This window comes from Gouania willdenowi, chromosome 9 (genome assembly GCF_900634775.1).
Source record: "Gouania willdenowi chromosome 9, fGouWil2.1, whole genome shotgun sequence".
Taxonomy (NCBI): domain Eukaryota; kingdom Metazoa; phylum Chordata; class Actinopteri; order Blenniiformes; family Gobiesocidae; genus Gouania; species Gouania willdenowi.
Window position 1 is genome coordinate 17,428,807 of NC_041052.1, and position 14,557 is coordinate 17,443,363.

General features: G+C 37.7%; 1 protein-coding gene across 1 annotated transcript in view; it reads right to left on the reverse strand.

Annotated features, from left to right (window-relative positions):
- cacna1ba (calcium channel, voltage-dependent, N type, alpha 1B subunit, a) overlaps positions 1-14,557 on the reverse strand; it is a 126,207-nt gene that overhangs the window by 79,548 nt on the left and 32,102 nt on the right.

The following is a 14,557-nucleotide window of genomic DNA, read 5'->3' on the forward strand; positions in this document are numbered from 1 at the left end:
CCTACAAACATATGATTGCTGTAATCAGCATTGCTGGCTGCTGTGTGATGAAGCACGATGGGCAGGTCTAATGTCTTTAGAGTGCAACTAGCTTACACTCATTTCATGATTTAAAACATAACAGGTTTATTTTGTGTTTAACTCAATATGACATACAGTGTGTGTCTCAGAACGAGGCCAGTACAAAAACTTTATGTAGGTTTTAGACAGAGTTGGGGTCAATTATAATTGTAATCGCGTAATTGATATTTAATTACAATTATGGTGTAATTATAATTGTAATTTTAAAAATATGTTACAGTCATAATCATAATTCAATTGTAATTGAGTTTAGATAATTCACGTTGTAATTGTAATTGGCATGTAATTCTATAAAAATTGTCAATTATAATTTAACGCAAAACATATAAATCTAGCGCTGCACGGACACAAAAAAGGCTCAGACGCCCACACCAAAAATATTTATACCAATATTTTCATGGATAAGGAAGCCTAACAAGGAAACCAAGAGATGAGAAACTAATTAAATAATAGATATTCGTTTTTCTTGTATTTTACAGCTGACGCAGAGATGCTAACAGAAAGCTAACACAAGAGGAAGGTTAACTATTATTATGTTATCTATTTCAGGGTTAATAATTGTAATTGAACTTTAGTAATTGAGAATGTAATTGTAATTGGCTTGCTGAGGATTAGAAATCATTGTAAGTTAATTGTAATTGGAAAAAATGCTGGTCACTGTAACTGTAACTGAATTGTAATTGAACATGGCTAATTGAAAACGTAATTATAGGTGAAAAATGTAATTTGACCCCAACCCTGGTTTTAGATAACCAGCCAATCGTCAGTGGTAGGGGTGAGTATTGCCAAGGATGTTGCAATATGATACGTATCACGATACTTGGGTCACGATACAATATTATCACGATATCACAATATATTGCAATATTGCAATATTATACCCAGTTAATATCAAAATTAAACGTAGAGATGAAAAATCAAGTTGCTGTCTATGTTCATCAGAAGATATATTGATCATTCAGAGAACAAACTGATTCAAAACTATTTGCTTCAAAACATCCTATTTATTATTATTATTATTATTATTATTATTATTATTATTCTAGCTACGGTGCCATCTACCGGAGTGGAGGTGCGGAAGTGGCACAATTTTCAAGGTTTCAACAGGAGCTGGTCAACATGTCCAGTAGTTAGGCTGCTCCGTTGAGAAGTGACAATGTCTCCAGTAGTAGAAAACACACGTCTACGAAAATGTGAAAAATACAATAAAAAAAATATTGATTAAATATCAGAATTTCTTTTTTTTTTTTTTAAATTGGTACTCAAAAAAAAATCACGATATATTGCGAAATCGAGTATTTTTTTTTTTACATCCCTAGTCAATATCATGAGTTGTGCTTTAGTCAGGCGCTACAGTCTACACTGTCTGGGCAGGGCTGTCACTCTAACACTAGCAAAGATCCTGTTTTCATGTAATTAGGAGGAATACCTCTAACTATGATATGCAGCATGGATGGTCTCCTCTTTCAGTGCTGGATATTCAGTAAAAGTTTGCCAATCGTGCTGATAACACAACATACAAGCCTGATGACATATTATATTGAGGACAGCATAAATAACTGTACCAGTAAAGGTCATGTGATGAGTGACATATCTCAGAGTTATCTTGGAGCACCACACAGATGCATCAGGGTCTATAATTGACTACCTAATGACACTCAATCTGACCTGAAGCGTTTCAAACACTCAGTGATAAAGTCTGAGGTGAAGAAAAGCAGCGGTGAATAGAAATTTAGATTTTCTTTATATGCAGGAATTGCAGAGAAAAGGCCCAATAGGCAAGTTAGGTGCTCTAGGAAGAGGACGACCCTCCAAGGATCTGTGTGAGGAGGACGAAGGACTTGAGTTACACAGGAGACCTTCTGTGTCTCACAGTGGGAGCACCTTGAGTTCATCACCTGAAAAAACTCATCACACTGTCCTGGTATTTAAGCCAGCACTGGTGACTTTGGGTTTCAAATGAGTTACTTTGAGAGAAAAACAAGCCAATGACTACTGTGCTACTGTGATACAGCTGTTCCAATAGAAATACACGTGAGAATGACTTCGCGAGAACTGCACTACGTCATCGCCCATTTACTGGAGGCCAACCAGCTTCTGTCCATGCAAACAAAAAAATCACATCATTTCACAGAACCATTGAGTACCCTTGAACAATGACAGACTTGCAGCATGGCAGTAAAATGAAATACATTGATATAGTGACATATTTATTTATTATGGAAGAAAAGGAGCATCAAAAGCAGAAACTGTGTAACTGTAACCAGATCATAATATACTGGAATGTAATGACACCAAACTGTTACATAATTAAATATAAAAATGTATTATTTTAAGATGCAAAACAATGCAATATGTATATGTCCTATTTAGTTGATAGCATTACATAATAATATAAATATATAGTACAGTGAAATATTATTCAAATTACAATTTTATTTAGCAGATGCTTTTATCCACAGTGATAAGCCAGGTTGGATTTGAACCAGTGATCCCCATTTACGAGCCAGCTTCCTTAACCGTTATGGCACCACCGCACAATAATGTAATATAATGTTATATCATATATAAATACAATACATGATATTATGTATTTATGATATCAAAAGTTGGTCTCTGTGCGGAGTGAGTGTTGGTTAAGTGGTTTAAGTCTTAGCTCTATTCTACTAATAGTTGTGGGTTCAAATCCCAGTCAGTTCAGCTTTTGCTTTGCTTATTTTTTTTGTGTATTTCTTAGTTTAGTTATCTGTCTTTCTTGTATGGTTAATCTGTTCATGTTTTTCCCTGTATCTCTTTGTGGGTCATAGTCCCTTCTTATTTATGGTATTCCCTGTCCTGTCAATGTGCAAATGCAGAGTGCATTTTTTACTATTACTATACTTTACTACCATCTTTAATTAACCATTACTGAGTGATCATTTCATTATAAGTTTGTCATTTAGTGACAAATAATAACGAGTAGTTTACTGTCACTGTTTAGTGACAATACTAAACAAGATTTAAAGAGACTGGAGGAGGTAAGATCTCAGGAGACAAGCTGAGAGAGACGTTGAGAGAAGAAGAGGAGGAGAAGGAAAAGATGGGGAGAGACACGGTGTGGGGGATACATTAATGCAATACACTCCAGCCCATCCAATCAGAGCCCTGTGTTTTCCCACCGGGAGACACTCATACTACCACACTGGAGCTGCAGAGGATCCAGTATCTTACCACACACAAACACACACCAGCCACTAAATCATGACAATTCACCAATCATTGTGTTTGATCCACAGATTTAACACAAAGACCGTAGCTGCCGTTTAAGGAGTGGGGGTTTAGTCACTCATCGTGGATCAATTTGTTGCTCCAGAACATCCCACGGATAAAGCCTCTGATTTTCCATTTTAAATTGTCCCTAATTCCTAAATTTCTGTGACATTTGCTTGTCAGTTTATCCGCTTTCCCTCATTCAATGTCATTACTGGCTATTAAACTTCCTGAAACAGTGACAAATACTCTTCATATGGTTAAGTGAGTTAACTATTGATTGACATGACCACCCTTTTGCCATCCTTGCTAGATATTTAGTCACCGCTTTACGAATAATAATAATATGTTGGAAATGTTTAATATTGTCTTAAAATTTGTTGGAGAGGGTTTGGTCTGTGTCATAAAGCTATTTCCATTTCAGGAGATAAAGTCCATCATCACGCACAAATTGCAAGATTTTCCACAAGATTTGACATTTCTGTCTCTTCGCCAACCTGTTTTACAAGAAATAAAAGCGTGTAAATGCGTGGTATTGTTCCAAAACAGCAATCCAATCCAACAATATTGCCAGATCCATTTCAGGAAGTGAATTCCGTAATTTCCTTCCATTTTCCAGGATATCTCGAAATCAGAGGCCCTGTACAGAAGCTGAATTAGATTAAAACCTGGATCTTTAGAAGCCAAGGCAACACTTCAAATTAGGTATTGTGTTTCTCAAACCAATCCTAAAACACTCCTGCTTTGTCTAAACCAAAAAACCAATTATAATAGGTTTACCACATTGTAAAATCAATGGGTTTCACATTTTAAACTGAAGCCCAGATATGCGTTCACATACAGAACCCTTTAATCCAGGTTACATTTTCTCTGGGGCGAAGAGAGAGACAAATGAGTTCCTGTCCAAGAGGTCCTCAGCTGCCATCGTCTTAGTGCTTAATGAATCCAGAACTAACTCCGTCTCTGCTGAATCGAAGCGTGTTTCAAAGGTGGGAATAACCTGCCTCGGACAATGCCGGTGAAAGCTGCCGTGTGGAAGATGAATCACCACCGCAGTAAACAATCAGGCCAGTGAGGTTCTCCATTGGCTGTCCTTAAACAACCTCCATACATGTCAAACCCAGACACTCCAAACCTACTCGTTACTTGTTGTTAAGCTATACTTTACACACTGAAAAACAATATGCAGGAAGCCCAAGTTATGAAAACATCGTAAATCATTAAACATCTGTGTAGCAATCTGTTTACGTGCTGGGATCAACGCAGTACGAGCAAATCCTTCTCTTTGAAAACAGTTACAGTAAATACATGCACAGAGTAGACACACGGGAAACCCTTCGAAGGCTGAACTCGCCTCCTTCTAACCAACACAGGTCCTTTCCCGTTGCCATGACAACAGCCGAAATATCATCTTCTATTACATCCCAAAGAGGATAAATTATTTCAACCCTATCACTCCGTTCTTGACATATATTTTATCAAAGGTTCCTAACAAACACTACTATGAATAATAAAAACAAATAATTGTCCAAATGCTGTGGTTTAATTATTACAAGAAATAAATTATTCCACTTCAAAATATAAGAAAGCAATTATTTTTCTTTTTTAGAAAACAACATTTTCAAGAAATGTAATACAAAAAACTTTAAACTCTAAATAAAACAAACATTCAAATTACTGCCAGCTATTGTTCAAAGTAAAAAGAGATGTAGGAAGATGAATGAATGCCCTTCCAAAATAAAAGCACAAGATGTTTTTTTAACTAAATATTTGAAAATTGCTATTTAATTGATTGCTCAGATGTTTGCAATCCGCTAAATACATTTTTCCGACCCACTTTAAAGTCCCAGCAGAAATACATGATGTAAAAAAAGGCACTGCACATCCCAAAGTGAGCATCTGCAACGAGGCGACACAGGCGCCTTCTTGTGATTTATTAACTTTATCTAAGTCCGACTCATGAATTATACATTGACCTGCGGCTGCTTAACACAGGCTCACTGAGCACGGCAGAAGCGCTGAGAGGGGAAATGGGGAGTGCTGATAGTTTATAGATAGATTAAGGATGGGAGGGAGGAATGGCTGTTACATAATTTACACTAAGGAGTCAGTGGCTTTGCACTTCCTGCCTAATCAGGACTTTTTTGGCTGAAAATCAGGGGCCTGTAGAAGAACAGCGGGTCGTGAGCTAAAATCTGGTCAGTTCATTACCCGATGAATAGAAATCATAGTGTAATTGGCTCTTCCTCTGGCTTTGAAGGTGTAGTATTCATTCCCTTTGTTTATACATTACTGAGGGCCTCTGATTTTCAGTGATCACGGAAATGACAAAGTTAACCTTCTTTAAAAGGGAAAAGCTATGTGGTCCAGAGTATACCCTCATCCACATGTTTTGAAAGTACATCAGGCATTTTCACTATAGTCTCCATTAAACTAACAGACAGACAAAAACCACACTGTGACCAAGCACTCCAAACAGTGACAAGGTAATTATGGGATGAAAAACACCTGAATAGAAACTGGAGGAACGACTCAGGGGAGTTAAAGTTGGCACAATACCAAAATAAGTAACCACCATACTATACCAAACAAAGTATCTCGGTTCCAGGTAGTATTGCGATACTGAAGCCTTTTTATTATTATTATTATTTTTATGAACTGCAATGTATTTGTACAACTTAAAAATACTTATTAATTATTATAGACTTGTTTGGTGCATGATGAGAGCACATGAACAAAAGCATATAAGCAATAAAAAAACTAATAACTGAAGTTTGAATTTATATGGTTGAAATTAAAAAAAAAAATCATTCAGTTTCCTTTGCACATCAATGTGTTTTATGTTGTCTTTAAAACTATATTTGTATGCATATTTCTGTGTGACGTCACTGGTGTTTTATGAGATTAGATGTGTTCCCCCCTTTGTATGTATATAATTTGTGAATATTGTTTGTTTATTGTAAATATCTCTGTAAATAAAAAATAAATAAATAAAAAAAAAGATCGCTCTGAGTCCGCGCGGAAAAAACAAAAAAGTGTTCCCTCCTTTGGCTCCTATAGCTTGGTGACAGCGCCTGCACAGTAGATCTCCTATTGCTTTACCGTCTCTGCCTCGTTTAAAGCCAAAATAACTCCAAGAGGGACTTTTGGAGTTTGTTTTTTTGAGCAAAACTAGTGATGTCACTGACGACGACGAGACTCGCTGCTTGGGCCTGGTGCTTCTGCCATGTGTTGTCTTGTGTTTGTGACTGTAAGCCGTGCACGCATCAAGGCGACACAGAACTTTAGCTTATTTGTTTTGAAGCAAGTTTTTATCGAAGCGGAGATGTCTTCATGGACCTCATTCTGCCAGCAGAAACACGAACAGCCAATCAGCTAACAGACGGGCGGACCCAACGTGCGGAAACAGCCTACAGTATCATATCTCCGGACGTCACCGGAGGCAAAGAGCCAATCAATCAGCAGCCAATCAATAGTTCGGTTGCAGTGGGTGCCATGTTGGTATGTTTTCAAGTGAATAGCATGCAGGGAGATTAGACTGTGCGGTGAGAAGCCAGGAGGAGAGTAGAGGCTGAAACTGGCACCGGTAGTATCATAATCCGCGGTAGTACTGTTGTGTAGAATTTCTAGTATAGTAAGAACCGTTATAATTTGGCACTGCGGGGTACCGTGGGTATCGTGCAACTATAAGGGGAGTAGTTCCCGGGAGCACATGCCCATATAGGGACTGGAACCAATAACAGACAAAATACTAGTAATAACCACAAAATAAAGATTAAAATAAATAAAAACACGATCTGAAATAAAACAAAACTTCAACAAGTCACTAATGAGGCTTGGACCCACGACAGGAGAGCGACTAAACAGGTAGAGTATCAACATAGAAATAACCCACAGATGCAGGATTATGACATACCATTGTCCTTTATTCCATGCCTTTATCTCTCTTCTTGATGTGAATGTATTTGTAAACATAAAAGGGATTTTAAACTGATTTTTAAAATGGTGGTCTTTGGCTCAATGTACTTTCTCTGGACCCTATTCCAAGTAGTTGGCTCCACATATCCAGGAAGAAAGTCAGAGATCCAGCTTGATCGAGGATGCGGTGGATAGAACTGGACTTAGTGATATGCATTCATTCAGTTAATCGCCAATAGATTGAGAATATAAAACTATTAAATATGTGGTTTGTCGTCTTTTAGGATCATTATACTGAATACTGAATATGATGAGACACTCGAAACTCTTTTTTTGAAATGGGGCCAGGGGGCCCACCCCTCATTTCCGGTAATTTCCAAATTTATGGGAACATAGTCGTGTGATATATTTTTTCACAGGTAATTCAACGTAGATTACGATTATGCCTCGCACAAATCAATTTGGGGCCCGGGGGCCCACCCCTCTTTTTTTTTTAGTAATTTCCATTAAAGTTGTTCTCTCATTTATTTGTGAGTCAAATATTGCGACAGTTGGTGGTACCAAATCATTGACACATACCAATATATGAATGGGGCCCATTACTCGGTATGTGCCACGGGTGAGCCAGGGGGCCCCCCATTTTTCTAATGACTACTCTTCCATTAATGCTCATTGAATCGAGCTGTAATTTGACATGGATATTCTATGGGCGGACCACCCCGTTTTCCGGTCATTTCCAAATTTATCGGAACACAGTCGTGTGATATATCGTTTCAAAGGCAATTCAACGTAGATTACAATTTTACATTGCACGATTTAATTTGCTGTACTCGGTGGAACTGAGTCACTCAACTGAATTCTTGGTAACGTGGTACGTGCAATTAGTTCAGCAGAACTTGTTTATTCAAGTATCTATGTTTTCACTTTTGCCACCTCTGTTACTTTGATCCGAGATTTTAGCACGTTCATCACGAACGTTCAGGGGGATGGGTTGGAATGCTGAGTAAGTGCTGGTACATTGTCTTTGTGTTGTAAAACCTACTGGTTAGTGCTTCAGTAAGTTACGCAATCTTTTTTGTAGTTAGTAGTCAGTTATTTATCTTTGTTTGTACTTTGATGGGTTCTGTTGACAAAAAAGGTGACTTTTGGATGCAGCGTTACACCTTCCTGCTGCCTCATCTGCATTTAAGGCCTCCATCATTCACGCCTCCGACAACTGATGTATGAACATGTAGTTTGAATTCTATTTATTGGGAAATTAATCATCATTTTGGGACATTACATATAGAATAACAGTGATATTTTTTCCCTCCTTATTAATGCGACTGTGTGAAATATCAGTGTAGTTATACTGCAGCCTGGTATATCAGGAGGGTGTTGGAATGAGTAGGCATGAATGTACTTTATCTATTCTGTTTAGTATAAATCACCATTTATGTAAATGTCCTCGTTTAAAATGAAATTATAATCTCAAGGACAAATCCTTAAATAATCATGTAAATATCTAATGTGGTTAAAGTTGTGAAGCTGCAACTTGTTTTTCTAGAGTAGAAGCTTAAAGTCGTCCTGACAGTGACATCACCAGGATGAATGTGATTTCAGGCGTAATGGGATTATGAACCACTTCTGATCAAAACTGACCACAACGGTGCAGGTTTGAAGAACCTTTTGTGCCCATTATTATACATGATGACATACAGCCAGACACAATAGTTCCCACTTTGCCTCACACACAAAATGTAAGAAAAAAATACACAAAATGTCCTCCAGAACGACAGAAAATAATTCCAATAACACGTAACACAAGAACAAAAATACACAAAATAACTATAAAAACACAAAAAACAAAGAAAAACACACAATGTGACATAAATACCACATGAAATTACAGGAAAAATACACAAATTACCAAAACAACAAAAAATAAATGAAATAACTCCAAAACACATAAAAACAACTCCAAAAACACAAAAAATGATCACAAAAACACAGAACAGGACAATAAAAATGCACAAAAAGAGAGTGGAAACTCTTAAAAACCACTACCCAGGAAAAGCCCTCTGTGAAGATAAAGAGAGAGCACCCGGCACAGTGTTGGAAGAACACAGAGCTGAGTGGAGACCCTCATCCTTCCTGCCTAATTTATGATCATACAGTGAGAAAGACACCAGGAGTCTAGGAGTCTCTACAGAACTCAGACTACTACAGGTCTGGGAAACACAGCAAAAACATGGCCAGAAATGTGAGATTCAGGCACATAGGATGAAAAATATTAACCGTAGAGTCACAAAATAAAGCAAAAACAAACAAAAGACAAGTATAATAAACATAATAAAACCAATATTCCTTTACATCATCTCATACCTGGAGAGAACTAGGACTCAGTTTAGGATTAAAGCTAAAAAATGCACTAACAAACATGTTGACAAGTAAAGACCTTATCCACCTTCTTCCTGTAGGCGCTACTGTAGATAAAAGCATGGGCACAACTTCCTGTGTGATGAAAAATAATTAAAATTCACAAGGTCATAAATTTGTGTTCTTATACATAAAGATAACCTTTTTTAGTCCCACAAAGGGAAATGTGCACAGTTTCAGCAGCAAATAAATTAAATTAAATAAAACAGCACAATAAAAAAAGAAGATTTACACACACATGGATTACTGAAGACAACTTTTGTCTCATAGTAAAAACGAATATTTTCCTATCCTTTTATGGACTCCACATCCCACAATGCAATGTGCAATGCTTTTCAGAAAATGTCAATAAACTGAGTCTTCACAATGGAGATTAAAACAAATTTTCAAGCGGGAATTCCAACTTTTCTCCAAGCAAATGATCTTTGATTTATTGATATATTTTTGTCTGATTAAAAAAAAAAAAAAAAAAAAAACAACTTATTAAACAGAAATAAATTTAGCCACAGAAGAACTAAACTTATCGAGGTACTCAGTCAGACTGCCCCGCACAGTACTGATCTTAACTAATCAGCCATTAGAAAGGGATAAATTGATGAAGTTATTATGAAAAGCAACGTGAATCAAAAAACGTTTTTGTACTGCTAAAAGTTATTTAAGTTAATATTTCAAGGTTATTTCATGGTTATTTAAAATTATTCCTGCGACCCCAAACGCGCATGCGTGTGTGAGATATAACCCACAAAGATGGAGGTAGACAGACAGACAGACACACACACAAAGTATTTATAATAAAAATAAACTAAATGAGTAAATAAAAACAAAAAACAAAACAATATTTATACAGGAAGTACACAAAACGACAACAGAAATGCACAAAAATTTCACAAAAAGGCTCTTAAAACCCACAAAACAGCTCCAAAAAACATACATTACAGAAAAAAATTCTCCAAACGACAACAAAAATATGAAAATGACTCAAAATACACAAAACTAAATATTTATACAAAAAATACACAAAATGAAAACACAAATGCACAAAACTACACCAAAAAAGATACAAAAATACACAAAATGACTCCACAATCACACTAACAAAAAACAATAATCATACAAAAAATGCACAAAAACACAATAGAAAGATACAAAAATACACATAAAGACTCCAAAAAACAAACATTACAGAAAAATACACCAAACAAAAAATATATAAAAATGAGTAAAAAAAACAAACACATGTCCCATAAAATCAAACCAGGGAAATCGCATACGCTATTTTAACTTTGCACCCACAAATATAGCCCTTTATAACACTACAGAGTATAGAGTATGTACACCTCTTTGTACATCCAACCTTCAAACACATACACATTTGGCTATGATTGACAACTCTACTTAAGCTCCTCCCACAATATGAATACATACTTACGACGGGCACTGTACTTGTATTGTTAAACAGCAGGTGTTTTATTTCTAATGTTGTCCTATAGGTGGCAGTAAAAAAAACATTTTCACTCTATATGTGAGTGATTTTTCTTTCACCTTGTGATTGTAGTCTTGTTACTAAACATCACTACAGTGTAACTTTTCCACTTTTGTCTGTGTAACCGTGACACCGATCCCATTGGGAATCACACTGTAACTCAAAGGCAATAAAAAGAGTAAAAGAGGCATTGGAGGAGGGAGGCCCAGAGAAAAAAAAAAGAGGAGGGGAAAAGATGTGAAAGATGCAGAGGCGAGGAGGTGGGAGGAGGGAAAAACCACAGCAGAGACGAGTTGAAGGTGTCGCCATAGAAACAAAGGAGGCTCCACTGATCTCATTAAAGACAAACATCCAGAAGACGAACAGCAGCTGAAAAGGCTTGGGTGTTTCTGTGCAGCATGTGCATCAGATTTCTGAGCGTATTACCCAGGATTCATCAAAAGCATGTTTAACTGAACACACAGCATTTACCTTTATAAAGCTGCTCACATAAAGCACGGTCACAATGCAGAAACAGCACAGAAGTGATTCATTTCATATATACAGTTTACAGTGGTTATTTAATTATTAATCAACTTGTCTATGTGTAACAGACCAAAGCATTAGGAATGTCAAAAACAAGAAACATACCTTACATTTTTGCGTATCGTTACACTTCTGCTTCTAATTTGTCTTTTTTATGTCATACTCCATTGCTAATTGTGGGGTGTGGGCTAATTCTGATACGTGGCTTTAAAGAGGTTTCCTAAAAGTCTCAGGCTGCAGAGTAGAAATGGATCCATCTTAAGGAACACTTCCCACCAAGTTGCCCTGAACTCTGTGCCGTTAGAGGGAAGATGATGCCTAAATACAGCCTCTTCCGATCAATACAAGCCTATACAGTGTATGTCTAATTTTAACTGCAAGAGGAGGAAGGACAGTTGTAAAGTTCAGCTCGTAAAAAGAAAGCAGCGGCGCCGTGAAGACTGGACAGAACGCAAACGTCACCACGTCCTCACCTACAGTCCCATGTTAAAACACAAAATACAGCACATGCACCAAACTTTTGAAGCTACAGCAAACATTAGGAATGTCACGGTATTGACGGTAGTCCCTCGATATCATCGTGGTTATATCACGGTATAAAATAATGAGCCGTTGCTCTTAACATTAAAACAAACCAATTCAGAGTAAACTGCAAGTCCCATAATGCTTTGTCGTCATAGGTTACAGGCGGTTGAGCCGATGGCGTGGTGCGACAATATGAGGTCAGAGGGGAAAGGAAACATGGTGGATGGTGGCAGCCAGCAGAGGGAGGTAGGAACGGAGGAGTTTGTAGAACCTGTGGATGATGCAGCGGCTACAAGTCAGAGGTGTGGAAATGTTTGGGTTTCACTGCATCAAGAAACCAGGAGAAAAGGTGGACAATATGTAAACACTACTAGTGTACAGTGCGCTACTCGTCCGGCAATATGAGCAACATGAAAAGCCACTTAACTGCCCGGCCTCCCGAAAAGTTTAAGGATTGTGTCAAACAAACAATCAAGTCTGGTCAAAAAACTCGAAAACATGGTCCCTCAGACCATAGGCTCAAGAAATAACAAGATAGCGCAGCTATCGACATTTTCTGTTGTAGTTGTAAGAGAAGACCGTCGTGAGACAGGTTAGTTTTGCCCGACTGTTGATGTGTTTTTTCAATAGTCTTGGCTGAAATTAACCCAAAATTGTACCCATTTGTAAATAGCTGAGTGTGTGTGTGAGCGCGCAATAATGTTTTAAAATCTTTGTATTGTGGGTGGGTAATGTTTATTGCATTGAGAATACCCGTTGGTTGGTAGTAATAAATGTGATTGGAACATTGGAGCATAATGTTTGTGTTCTATTACAGTAAGTGTGTTTAACCTTAACATTCCTGGCACTTAATTTACCACACTATGGTATTTTTCCAAGTCATCTTTTTTTTTCGACAATACTGCAATAATACCGTACCATGGCCTTAATACCATGATATCGTACCGTGGGTTCTTGATATCGTTGCATCCCTAGTGAACAGTCACCTGCACAATTGGGATACATAGAAATTACTTCTATACACACCCAGTTGTGTACACTCGATTCAGAGAATTTTTCAGAATAATAAAGTTAATAACTTACTTATGGGTCGTCATCTATTATTGTTAAATGGTTGTGATACAACAATCCAAACAGAACAAAGTAGTGATTTCCATCGTCTTACATAGAGTCCATCCCATTGGTGTTTTCTCCATTATACACTGTCTATTTCATCCACTTCCTACTTAAACTGAGCCGCATGAAGACGGCCAGATCATGCACGTAGATGAGTATCAGCTGATAATTAAAACATACTGTAGAGTGTCACCAAAGACCTACTGACCGCAGCAGACTGAGGTTAACTCTCCATACTCATTCTCCTTGATCTGACTGCAGCATTATAGTTTCCATCTCCCACTCCACCTTCCGACATAGATTAACCTCCATCACGTCACACGCAAAACTTTTGACTGGTTCCACCCCTCTCTCTCTGGTCTCACTCAGTTCATCCATCTTAAGTCATTACCTCAGGTGTACCCCAGGGCTCTGTGTTGGGGTCCCTCCTTTTCATCATCTGCCTTCATTCCCTGGACAATATGTTAAGCCATTCAGTTCCACTGATTCCCAGCTCTACCTCTCCGAACATATCAAGCAGAATTCCACACTCTCTTTATCCTCCCTCACCTCCCACCTCTCTGGTTCACCTCCAACTTTCTCTGATTAAACAGCAATAAAACCAAGCTACTCCTCATTGGAACTAAAATCCCACTATCCAAAGTACACAGTTTTTCCCTGATGATCGACATCTTCTCTGATTCCCCTCTCCACAGGTTGAGTCTTGGTGTCATCCTCGACAGCTGGCAATCATTCCACTACCACATTAATAACATTACCCGGTCAGCATACTTCCACCTACAGTAAATAAACAATCTTTATCTGTCCCTCACCTCTCAAATCACTTCCATCCTAGTGCACAGACTTGTCACCTCATGCATAGATTACTGCAACAAGATCATATTTGGTCTTCCTAAGAAATCCCTTAATAAGTTTCAACTATTTTGGAACGGTGCGGCAGGTATTCTCACTAAAACTCCTTCCTTTCACCCAGTCAATCATCCCAGTCCTTCAGGAACTACACTGGTTCACAATTAAACACCGTATTGAGTTCAAAATCCTTTTGTTTGCATTTAATGCCCCACCCTATCTGTCTGATTGCCTCCATATTGCCATCTCCACCTGCTCCTTCAGTTCATCTTCCTCCACCCATCTCACCGTCCCTTTCCATCCGATATCAAAACACTGACTCTTTGCCCCTGTTCAAGTTAAAGCTCAAAACCCACCTTTTCAAAAATGCACACTAACACTGTAATATTGTTT